Consider the following 12,412-nt stretch of genomic DNA (forward strand, 5'->3'; position numbering starts at 1 on the left):
CAGCTATAGTTCTTAGATCATCAGCTATGGAGATGAATTGCAATAGAATCATCAGTGTAAGAAAAACATAGTATTTTTTTTTGAATATGCAAATTATTGTAACTGTGGGTAGTTTCTCATTTTAAAACAGAACAAAATTTAGAGTCTGAATAATTCTAGTCACCCTTCCTATTTGTGACCCAGAAATTCTTGCAGTGCATCCTCTAGCCTTCTAATGTTTCCCCACGGGTGGATAGGAGATTTTGGATAAAAAAGTTACAATTTTATTATTCCACAGATGCACAATTTTGTTCTCAGAAAATTGGCTCCCTCTTCTGCTCTTTCCTTTTATATCCTGGGATATGTGAAGCTCCATCTTTTTCTACCCTTCTGAGGATACAAGGAGAAAATGTGGGGAACAAGCATTTGTTTTTCAAGAATATCCATTAACTTCAGACCCTTTTTCTGCTTCTTGGAGCAGTTACTGGTTTTGCAGGCACAAATCTTTTTTATGAAGTGTTTCGATTACTTCAGGACATTGTTTTGAAGCATTAATGTCATCTTTTATTTAATCTGTTATGTAGTCAACTGTTGATCTCCCATTATGGATCCAGTTCTTTAGCCCTTAAGATTCTTTTTGTTACTCTCCAAATTCTCCAATTTTTTGTTTTTGTAGTGTCATGTGCTAGTTTGGTGCTGCTCAGTGGTTGTCAGACTTTCTGACTCTGTTCCAGTATTTAGCGGTGTAGCCTGTGCACATAGGAAGATGTTTTTTGTCCTCTACACAGAATTCAGTTCGGTTGTATTAAAGTCTACTGATTTTTAGCTGTAAAACCCGGTAGTTTGTGGATTACAGTTAGTTAAGTACAATTTCCAGTTATAAAATATTTTTCATTTTCACTGGTTATGCTGTGGTTCTGTAATTTAGCTGTAAAAATGACATTCACTTTAGACCATAATGCTATTAATTTTTGTCCATGATTTTAAGTACAATATTGACAGAATTCCTGTCTTTCTTCCTCTATGAGATGGCTCAGGATGAGCGTTTAAAAACAGTCTGAAAGCAAGGAAATTAGTTAGATATGTAAAACAGAGGAATTCCATTAGTAATTCTTACTTCATTTTGATAATCTGCTTTCGCATTGCACGCACCAAACACTTACCTGGAATGCATCTAGTATTAGTTACTGGAATCTGAGAGCAAAATTGTGCACCTGTGGAATAATAAAATAGTAACTTTTTGGATAAAAAAGGTTTTTTTTATCCTAAATCTCCTATCTGTCTGTGGGAAACTGTTAGAAGGTCAGAGGATGCACTCCTTCTTGCAATTTCTGGGTCATAAACAGGAAGGGTGACTAGAATAGTAACCTATTCCAGTAGGTTTGTTTGTTTGTTTGTTTTGCTGTAGTGTGTTATATACCACTCCCTCTGTGATTCCATGCTGCAGTTGTGACTGGTCACTTTCAGTTAATGTCACCATATGCATGGAGGGCTCATCTGCTCTGCTGCCTCACCTCTGCAATTTTTTAATGGGCAAGGTGTTTTTGCAAGGAGCAGATTCAGGTGGTCCCCTTCATGTGAGTGTAGTTTAGCTCCTGCTAAATACAGCGAGTTTGACACAGATGGCACAATTTTACTCCATTTCATAGAAGAGAAGTTGCATTTAATTTAGCTGTATCCATGCCACTGATGGCTTCTGGAATGTGAGAAGTATTTTGGCCGGTTCCCTTGGCTCAGGGTGGGCACAGAGAGGGATGCTGGCTCAGCCTGGTGGTGGTGTGGGTGCCCAGGCTGCCCATGGGTACTGGCCAAGCCAGCAGCACTCCTTGTGCACTTAGGAATTCCCTGGGAGTTTCTGCAGCAGGAGACAAAGGATACAAGCTTTACTTACAGCTTGGCAAGAGGAGCCCATACAGGCATAGCAGTTTTGTTGCCGTGTAATTTCAGACATGCTGCCTTGCAAGGTTCCTTTCTACTTGGTAACACCCTTTTTGTGCAGTTCTCTTGCCTCCTAGATTCCAACCCTTCCAAAAAAGGTGGTTCCTCTAGTGGACTGGCTTTTGCAAGAGGGTTATTGTGGATGTGGAAGTGTATCTCAGACAGCTTGAGCATAGTCAGAGCTAATTTTATTCAAATGCTGGCTTTGCTCCCATGCAGTGGACTCCAGCTGTTCCAGTGGATGCTGTTTTTTATCATTGTGCTGGACTACAGAGTATTAGTGTTGAGACTACAGATGCTTTTATCTTGTATAAGTTTTCAAAGACTTTCTCTGCTGGCAGTTTACATTGCTCAACCTATTCTCTTTTATGCTTTCTACATGTAATATACATGGCAGCCACTAGCTAGAGAATCATATGTAGCAGCTGGTTACACTCTGTACTTCTTTCAAGATCTTGTGCAAAACTTCAAAGTTTACATCAACTTACAGGAAAAATAACGCCTGAATATCAAAGGGAGAAATGCGCAGAGTACTCAATAAATGTTGGTGCTGGTCTGAGTGCTTCCACGTTGCTTTGAACACAGCTCACTTATTTCTTTAGAACATGCCCTGATATTTACATTACCTTTCTCTAATTTAACTATTTTTCAGAGTTCATTTATGAACTGCCTTTCATCTACTGAAGGAAACTAAGATGTTTTTATGATATCATTGGGTTCTCATTAGTCAAACTTGCTTGTTTTTTAATAGGATCATAATTTCATTTGGCAAGCCAAAACTTTATCTTACCACCCCTTTACCTTTTTCTCTGTTTGCAAAGCCCAGGAAAGTCTTTGTCTGAACATTATGTTTCGAAGCAAAACAAGAAACCCGTAGACCAAATAATTCAAGTCCCACTTGCAAGGTTGATGGGAATGGCTGAGCAGTGTGTATGTAATGTTCCTGGAGAGTCCTTGGCTCACTCAGCATTGCAAGCCCCCCACAAGACCAGAGCAGCCAGGTGAAAGCAGCCACAGGCTCAGCATTATGGATGAGTCACAGCTCCACTCCTGGGTGGTTTGAGAACACTGGTGAAGAATATTTGGCTAAAATAAAAATGACATCTTCTGGTTTAAGGGCTAGAGAGGAGAACAACTTTGGAAATAATTACAATGATTTACGAGCTATTAGTTAATGTGCTCACCCATGAATTTGGGAATTAGCACTCTGAAGTCTAAAGAAATTAAGTGAGTTGTAATTCACTTGAAGACAGGTTACTAAGTATAAGAGTTTAGCTAGGAGCTAAGACTCTCACACCTTAACTTCCAGTAAAGTCCTTTTTTATTATCTTTCTTACTAGGTTTTCTAATAGCCCATTCTGACTGGGGTCTGTGCACTTGATTTTCTTCTTTCTGTGTCATGCACTGGTTATGAACCCCAGTGAACTTTATTTCTCTAGCTCTTCTCCCTTGGCACTGCTGGGAAATGGACCTTCCTAAAGAGTTCTGTTTGTTCTAGCCTAACATTAAGGTGTTTTAAGACAGAGCAATGAATACTTGGAAGCCCAGGGTCCTTTTTATTGAGTTATCAAAATAATACCAGGGCTTGTAGATGAACATACATAGGAGATAAATTACACCTTTTTAAAAGGGAAATATTTATTTCCATTTAAAGACTGCTACTTCTCTTTACTTTGTTATTATTGTTATTATTATGGAATGGTTTGAGATGCAGATAAAAATATGCCTTTTTTAACATTTATGGACCCCAACATCAAAATAAGCTTTTGAGATTAATTTCCTCCTCTCTTCCTACTCAGAAGTTAACTGCTCCAGCAGAAGCTACCTAGGGGAGGGAGCTCTCTGTGCTCTGGGCTGCTCTCCGAGCCTCTCCTGGCAGCAGATCAATGAGACCTCCTGAGACACTTTCCAGTTCTCGGCCTTTTCATCTCTTACACAATTCCTTATGTGAAGGTTGCGAGTTTCTTCTTCTGAAGGCTGAATGCCTGCTTTCTCTTTCCCCTGCATGGAGGGTGTTTCCTGATGGTTTTTGTGGAGTTGTGAGGACGTTTGTTTTCAATTCCAACCTGGACATCATCACGACTGCTTCATACACAGGACTTGAGGCTGCTCTTAGCAGATATGCTGCTTTTTTCTCTCTGCTATTTGTGCCATCCTGCTGTGGCTTGCTGGTAGACAACAATCAAATGCCCTTTTAGGCTTTCTTTGCTGAGGTATGTCAGCCAGGGCAGGCAAGGCCAGTGTCTTTGTTTCCTGGAAGATGCAGCTGCAGCAAGACACTAAGTGGGGAGATTTGTACTGACATTGAGTTGTGGACAAATCCCAGCTGGCAACTCAGCCTCACACAGCCACTCACTCACCAGAGTGGGAGAAACTGGAAGGGCAAAAGTGAGAAAACACCGGGTGAGGTAAAGGCAGTTTACCAGATAAAGGAAAATCTGCACTGCCAAGCAAGGAATTTGTGCATTATGTCCTGTGGGTTGGTGGTGGTTCTGCCATCTCCAGGAATTCAGGGCTTCATCACATATAACAGGAAGAACAAATGGCATTGCTCCAAACATCCCATTTTTCTTCTTCTTTCTCCCACCTTTTACTGCTGACCATGAAGCTGTATGATATGGAATATCCCTTGGGCTCATTGGGATCAACTATCTAGCTCTGTCCCTTCCCAGTCTTTTCTGTAGCACTATCCTGCTCCCTGGCAGGGTAGTGTGAGGAGCAGAAAAGGCCTTGACACCAGTAACCTCTGCTCAGCAATAGTGAAATCATCTCTGTTATCAACACTATTTTCACCACAAATGCAACTCACAGCATCACATGAGGAACTACTCTGTAACAGCCAAAACCAGCATGTGTTTTCTCATCAATAGGGTGGGAATATGAATTGGGCAGGTGGGGAGCTAGTGTAGATAAGAGCAAGGACTTGCAAAATGAAAATGTGATCTATTTTTCAAAGGCTGATATCCTCAGTACAGAGCCAAATCATTTTAATTCTGGTGTGATGTGCTTTCTCTTTTGCCTTTCCCCCCCGCCCCAGCAAGGTTAATTGCTCTGTCTGTATGTGTGTCCACATTATTGAAATTCCAGTGTTAGTAGTACAGGACTGGTGTTACGTGGTGTGGCAGTGACCCCTGACCATTGGGGTGGCTGTAGTGACGTTTTACAGCGCCAGCTTTTCCCCCCTGGTCAGTCAGTATTCTCCTCTAATTAGAATCAGGAGCATGGGTCAGGAGCACCTTTCTTGAGATAAGGGTGCTCAGTGCTACTGAGGACAAATAAATGGTGCAACCTCTAAATATTTTACAAGATTCTTCCTGTTAATTTGTTGTAAGTTGCTTGCATCTAGAAAATCCATTTGTCTCAGGAGTTTCAGAATTCTGGACACCTGATTTGTTGCACCATGCATTTGCTTCCCCTTGCAACCCTCAGCTGCAGGGTCCTGCTTGCAAACCTTTGAGCATCCCTAAAGAGGCTGTAGGTAAAAGATTGACTAACTTCAATGGAACTGCATGATCTTATGATATCAAATAGTTACTTCATGCAATCACACAAGGGGTCGTGCTGGAAGGCACCACAGTGGATCATCTGGTCCAACTTCCCTGCTTAGGGAGGATCATCCTAGAGCACATGACACAGGATTGCATCCAGGTGGTTCTTGAGTATCTCCAGTGAGGGAAACTCTAAAACCTTGCTGGGCAATCTCTCCAGTGCTTTGTCACTGATGTTTGAAAACTTCAAATCCTTCTTGGTACTCCTACCAAAAAAAAGGTTTTAACATGTTATGGACTACTGAGATAACATTGAATATTTTGGGCAAGATGGTGGTGGGGGAGGATTCTCTCCCATGTTTTGCTTTGCCAGCCTTCTCTCCTGTATTGCTGGAGCGAAGGGGACGCCCAGGTAGGCTTATTCTACTTGGAAAGTGAGTGGGGGAGAGGCACAGGCAGAGAGCCAGGCATGGGTTGGTGAAGAAAGGTTGATGGGAATAGTATTGTGGGGTTTGTAGTAGTGTGATACTCTCAACTCATTTCTGGTGTTGTGCACATTTGGTTATGAAGACTGAGATGCCTCCCACAGAGAAGTGACGGGTGGAAAGGACTTCAGTGGGAAGCTAAGATGTAGTTTTTCTTTTCCCACAATTTTAGTGGTTTTTCCACCCTCATATGGCCTTACATTGTTTTTTTCACCATAATTTTTTATTCCTTTCTAGTACGTAATTTTGAAGAATAAATAATAATAATCTGGTGAAGCATCTTCCATCATATTTTCCTGTAGTGAAGTGTAGCACAAATTATCCTGTAGTGAAGTAAAAGCTGAAATGAATGGCAGTAACTGTGTCTGAGCCCAGCCTTGATTCACCATACCTGCTGTTATCCGAGTGAATGCATAATTCATAATTTACATGATACTTTCCTGAAGGCAATATACTTGAAAGCAATGTCTGTAATATAATGTGTCATTATTCCAGAGCTCTGAAAATGTCCTTTTATAATTCTCCTTAGCAGTACCATTTATGTGATGTGGAAACTATTTTCTGACACGTGTGCCTAAGCAGTGAGCTCTTTGTTAGATCCAATTAGAATTTCTCCCTTGATAGAGTGTGAGGCTCTAAACCACTGTTATGCTTGGCCATGGACAAAATTAATCCAGTCAGCTGGGACTCCCAGCATCAACCTTCTGCAATCTCATGGCATGGAACCACTGATATGTGCTTTTCACATTCAGCAAATCCAAGATTCAGTGCAAGAGGCAGCAGCCACACCACTTTTCTGGCACAGCAAACGGCGTGTCAGCACATTTAAAAATTATTACATGAATATGAGCTACTGTACAATAACACTTTCCCCCACAGAGTGGTGGAACTCCTCTCCCACTGGTGAAGGGGGTTTCTCATTTATCTTTTCTTGATTTTTATTTTTATTTTTGCAGACATGATGAGCATGCTATAGATGCTTTGCTCATGAAGATAGTTAAATAGCATTTAAGAAAACCTGATCAGTTTTGTGATTCTTCTGTTGTAAGTTGTGAAAAAAGGCCCAAACCCCAAACATTTTGTTGATTGCCTATTTCTTTGTTTGTTTTAGCAAGTGTTTGGTTTAGCTAAATGCTACAAAGGATTGTTTAAGAAACTTAGCTTTAGGTTGTGTGCTAAGCACATAGATTTCAGATGGAGTAAAGTATTTTCAAATGTCACGGATTTTTTTTCCCATGTAGTTCCTATACTAAAATCTGTGAATGGAGCAAGAGTGATAAATGTGATTTAAATCTAATCCAAATCTACAGTTCTTCCTGAGAGCTTGTACAAAGGCCAGAAATGTTTTCACAGGTTTTGATCCACAGAAATCTCTGTGAGCATCGAGACAACTCATCAATTTATTGTGACATCTAAATGCTCTTAAACAGAACCTCTGTTTTTGGTAACTGTGCTCTTCAAGCAATGCAAATCCATGTTCCTCTGGGGCTGGAAGTGATATGCTGCTCTTGGTGTTCTACTCAGCCTGACTCTTGGTGTTCAGTGGCTTCTGCAGGTGCTTGCCCAGGCTGGAGACCCTTTTTTACTTCGTTGATGCTTCAGACAGCTGATGTGGACTGAGGTTAGATCCTGTCCCATGCTTGTCATGTCTTTGGGTTGAAAAGTGCTTAATCTCAAATTGCTTTTGTTCCAAAATCAGTGTATGTGTAGGAAAGTTGAACCAGTGCTCATTCCCTGGGAAATAACCCATCACAGAATTGTTCCTTTTTGCTTCTAGTAGCTCCCAGAAGGAGCCAAATGCTCTACATCATATATAGGAAACGTGACCCCTACCCTGAAGGTAACTCTAAAAAAGCCCCAAGTGCCACATGCTAATTGTGATACAACATTTTATGAAATGCAGATAGACAGGCACATATTTAAATCAACTGGACAGCTAAGACAGCATTGGATTCTTGACATATTTCTTCATGTATGAACAGTTGCAGTTACTCTTCAGGTTTCCATTTTTTTCAAGTTAAGTAAGGATGGTAATATCTTAGAAAAGGGCCTAACACATTTTAGTTATCTAGGTGTAGAGTACAATTTATTGCAATTATTAGCTCAGTTTTAAGTGAGAATTTGAAGGCTAGCAAATCTTAAGTTAGCTCTGCAGCCACAAAGTAATGCAACCAAACTGTATCCTGGATGTATTTTGCATTTATCTGGAAGAATGCAGCAGCAGAACAAGTTTTAGATTGTCCTGACAAAACCTGATCAGTAGATCACTAAGAGATTTATTTATACTAACAAATATTCCTGAGTGTAACTGCTATATGCAGGTTGGAAGTGTGCAACTGATCAAGCAGATGCTAATTTATGTATCACATGTTGTGCCTTTTTGTACATAAATGTTGATATCTTCTTTCTCAAGATGAATTGAATTTCACAGTATTGTGGAAAATGTCCCTTTAAAATTTTACAAAACCTTTATGGTAACTCATTTCTTTGAAATTATAAAAGATGATTTCTTTTGCTGTCAACTAAACAATATATTTTTATGTACCTTAAAGTATAAAAAAATCTTGAAAGCCATTAGAGTGTAAATAATTTAAACAAAACACTTTTTGTTAAACTTAAATATTAATTTTTATGAATCCAAATTTTAGTATCGTGCCACAGAAAGTAGAAATTCACCAAAGCTGAGAGCAACATCATTTTTAGCACTATGTCTGTTCCTAAATAAAAACTTCTATGAATCTTTGGAATGAAGGTAAACTGGCATGGGCCTCACTAAAGAATGTCATAATAATTCCTATTTTATAACCCTACCTGTTACAGCTTTGTAGCTTAAAAGATCTGTTCATAAATTACACTGTGTTATTGGGAGAAATATTTGTCAGCTTTTTATTTTTCTGTACTGGATTTACATTTCCTATTTGGGAAAAAAAATAGCCTCCTGTCATGGTTTTTGTCTGGTCACATTTCACTGCCTTGCTGCAAATTTTTAATCTATGTTTTTTTTTTCCTCAAGTCATGCTGTTTTCTTGACTCTCCCGCTTCATTCCTGCCTCCACCAAACCCCATCAGCTGCATATCCTGTAAAGCTTTGTGTGCTTACAGGTTTGCACGGGGATATGGACAGTTTGTTCACTTTCATCCCTTGTTCATGGCATCACCTTCTGTAGAATAACTCTGTCTGTAAACCCAATTCTGAAAAAACCTTTGGATCATTGTTAACAGCTTTGGAAAATCATCCACATTGGCCATGTTACTGCATAGGTGGGGTGACTCTTTGAATATAGTAAGTGAAATATTTTGGGAATTGTCCTAAAGGTGTACTTAGGAGAGGAAAAAGGGGAAGGCATAAACTTGTTGGGAAGGGAGCTATAAACCACAATTCTTTGGGCATCAACTGCATAGTGTTGCACTGAAAGAATCTTTGTGCAAGCTATAAACCACAATTCTTTGGGCATCAACTGCATAGGGTTGCACTGAAAGAATCTTGAGCATAAGCCCCTCCTTTTGGTAGATTTCTGGTAGCAGGGGAGATGATGTTTCACATGAGCTTTTCACCGCATTCACAGTGTGCTTGACTTTCACAGTGTTGGACCTCACTTCCATCAGTGGTAAGGTGGTGGAGGTACTGGCAACAGATCTCCTGGAAAAGGGGTCTGCATCCAAGAGGAGGAATATGGAGTCAGGAAATCAGAGTGTATAACCTGGTCTGTTTGGGACTTATGGGAATACCTAAGGTACAGGAATGGATGGAATTCCCCTCAGGTAGTATATAAATTTACTGGTCGGTTACCACCACCTACTTCGCTTTTTCCTTTTTCTTGGATAAAGCAAACACATACTGGGAAAGTTAATGAGAAACCATTTGAAGGCCTTATTCTTCCAAAGAGGAAGGGAAGAATGAATAAATTTTTTGCTTTCTTTCACATCGATTTCCTTCATGTTTCGTGTTCAGGAAAGAACACATTCCATAATATCTGCTTGAGCCCTGGCTGAGAATCAACCTTCAACTTTCCACTCCTGAACATGTATTTTTCCTTCAGTGTACAATATTTAGCTGCATGCCATAACCCAGCCCAGCTCTGTTCTGGCAAGATGTTGCGTTCGCGTTAGTGCTAAGCATCAGGCACCAATTTACTTGGACAGTAAATGTGTAAATTTTAGCTGTCCAGTAATGCTGCTCCACAGAATCACTGGCACTTGTCAGACATGTTGTGCTTCAAGTATGGTGCCTAAGGACTTTCCAGCTGAAGTCAGTTAAATGAGTGTAGTAGGGATCTTGCACACATCCATGGCAGGACAGAACTTGGCAATCTTTGAAGTTTTCTGTTTGGTTTATTCTCTTCACATTTTGGGATTTCTTGAACTCCTTTTTTTTTTTTTTTTTTTTTTTTTTTAATTAAGCCTTAGGGCTTTTTTCCCTTTCTTATTTGTTTTGACCCTCATGTTCTGTATTTTCTTTTGCTTTTATCTTGTTCATCCACTGACCACGTGTCCTTCCTAAAATAGATTATTCCTAATGCTTGTCTCATTTCACTCCTGATGTTTGTTAGATGGATATAAAGCTATTAGAAACTTCAAGTATGGAAACACTTTCTCCCAATTTGAATACTGATGTAGAAGTTTTTGTTTGGTGGTTTGTTTTTTTTTTTTTTTTACTGTAGAGATTGGAGTGGTTAAGCAAAGAAGTCCAGTAAGCCATATCAGAGATAGGATATTTCTGAGAATTATATCTTTACAGATGCCTTTAAAAAATAGTTGTATAAATTGCTTTCCTTTTGGGGCAACTGCAGAAGTACTTAATAAGCTGGTTTTGAACAGGAACTGGAAGGAAGTAAAAGAATTGCAAGTATTTTCTTACTTTCCATTTGCTATCAAGAGCAGTTTGTTGCTTTGCCTAGTCTGCTTTCAGTTCTGTTTAGTCCAAATAGGAGTCCAAGAAATTTTCTATTGAAAGGGAAATTTTCTATGTGAATATAAAAAATTATTTACATCTTGCCTATCTATGTGAAGCACTGCTGTGCATATCCTAGCTTTTTAAAACATCAGTGATATCAAAAGCATCCCTGGCACAGCTCAAGGCTGCAGTTAAAGCCATGCCAGTATTTTTGAAGACTGCAAATGGGGTGTGTTTAGGAGAAGAAACCAAGGACACATTGGGTTAGTATCAGCTGTTATGAACAGTAAGAAATATTTGAGTAACTTCCAAAAATGAACAGCAGAGGAAAAACAGGCAGAACTGTCTTGATTAAAACAGGTTGTGACATGTATCAAAAGGATATTGAGTATGTCGAGGCTGGAAAGAAGGTTTTTCACTCTCTGCTTATTCAAGGGATGTGCTTCTGGCCTCGTGGTCCAGGCAGATGTTATGGAGCCTGTTCATAGAGCCTAAATGCACCCTGGCCCTGACTTATGGACCACAGCTGTCCCAACCCAAGCAGCTGGGCCAGGTGGGGAGTGATGGTGGAGACAGATTAGCCCCATGCTGACATGAGTCAAAGCTGACTGCAGAGGGATTGCTCAGCACCTGTGGAGATCACATCTTTTGAAGTGCCCAAATTTCACTTCAGGGGCCCAGTTTGAACAATCCAACTTCGGTTTATAGGTTCTGTTATAGGTTTTGATTTTTCTTTTTTTTGTCGGGGGGAGGTGGGTGGAGGTAGTTTGGTTTGGTTTGATTTCCTTTTTAGTTAAAGGGTTTCTTGAGGGTAAATAGTCCAGTGCTATCTTCCTTGCTGGTAGCACAGCCACTCAGCTTGCACCACAGGCAGACAAATTTCAGTCCTCTTTTGTAGGGGTGGGAAGGCTTTTCTTCCTGTTTGTTTAGTTCAGCTTAGTTATTCATTGGGACCTAACAGAACTCAGTACTGGATTCCAGTCAAAAGACTCTAAGAATTGTATGTCTGAATTCCTTTGGAATTTTTAATATTTGGGTGTCTGGTATTTAGATTTTGGCCTTTGTACACTGCTAATTTCAGTGGAGTTCAAATTCCCTGTAAGGAGGAATGTAAGCTATTTGCAGATTTGCATGCAATCAGGGAGAAATGGTATCATTAAAATCCCAAATTCAGCAAACAGGAAACTTGTATCAACTGTCAGGTTTCTATTCTGAGCAACCAGTCATGGAAGTTCAAGTACAGCAAGCCAATTTTTTCTGGTGTCTTTTGCACTTTGACCCTTGTAGAGGGGTCATTCTCCCAACATTGGTTTTGCTGGGCTAGTTTTGGTCTGTAGTTTGTTGTTGTTGATTGGTTGGTTGTTTTGGGGAGGATTTTTGTCTTTGAGAGAGAGGTTCTCCACTTCTGTACCATCCTGAAAACCTCTTCTGCCACTGGTTTACAGTCAGTTTTCTGGAGTGGGGATGGCCAGACTTTCATGTGCTGTTCCTGAAGTGCAGTGGCATTTCTGCTTTCCTATCTCTGCTGGTCACATAACTCCTGATACTTTTTCAGATTGTATTTGCCTTTGGCATGTCTGCATTGTGTTGGCAGGTCACAGTTAATCTGTTAGCAATGAGTATGGTCA

The sequence above is a fragment of the Molothrus aeneus genome, chromosome 4 (genome assembly GCF_037042795.1).
Source record: "Molothrus aeneus isolate 106 chromosome 4, BPBGC_Maene_1.0, whole genome shotgun sequence".
Taxonomy (NCBI): Eukaryota; Metazoa; Chordata; class Aves; order Passeriformes; family Icteridae; genus Molothrus; species Molothrus aeneus.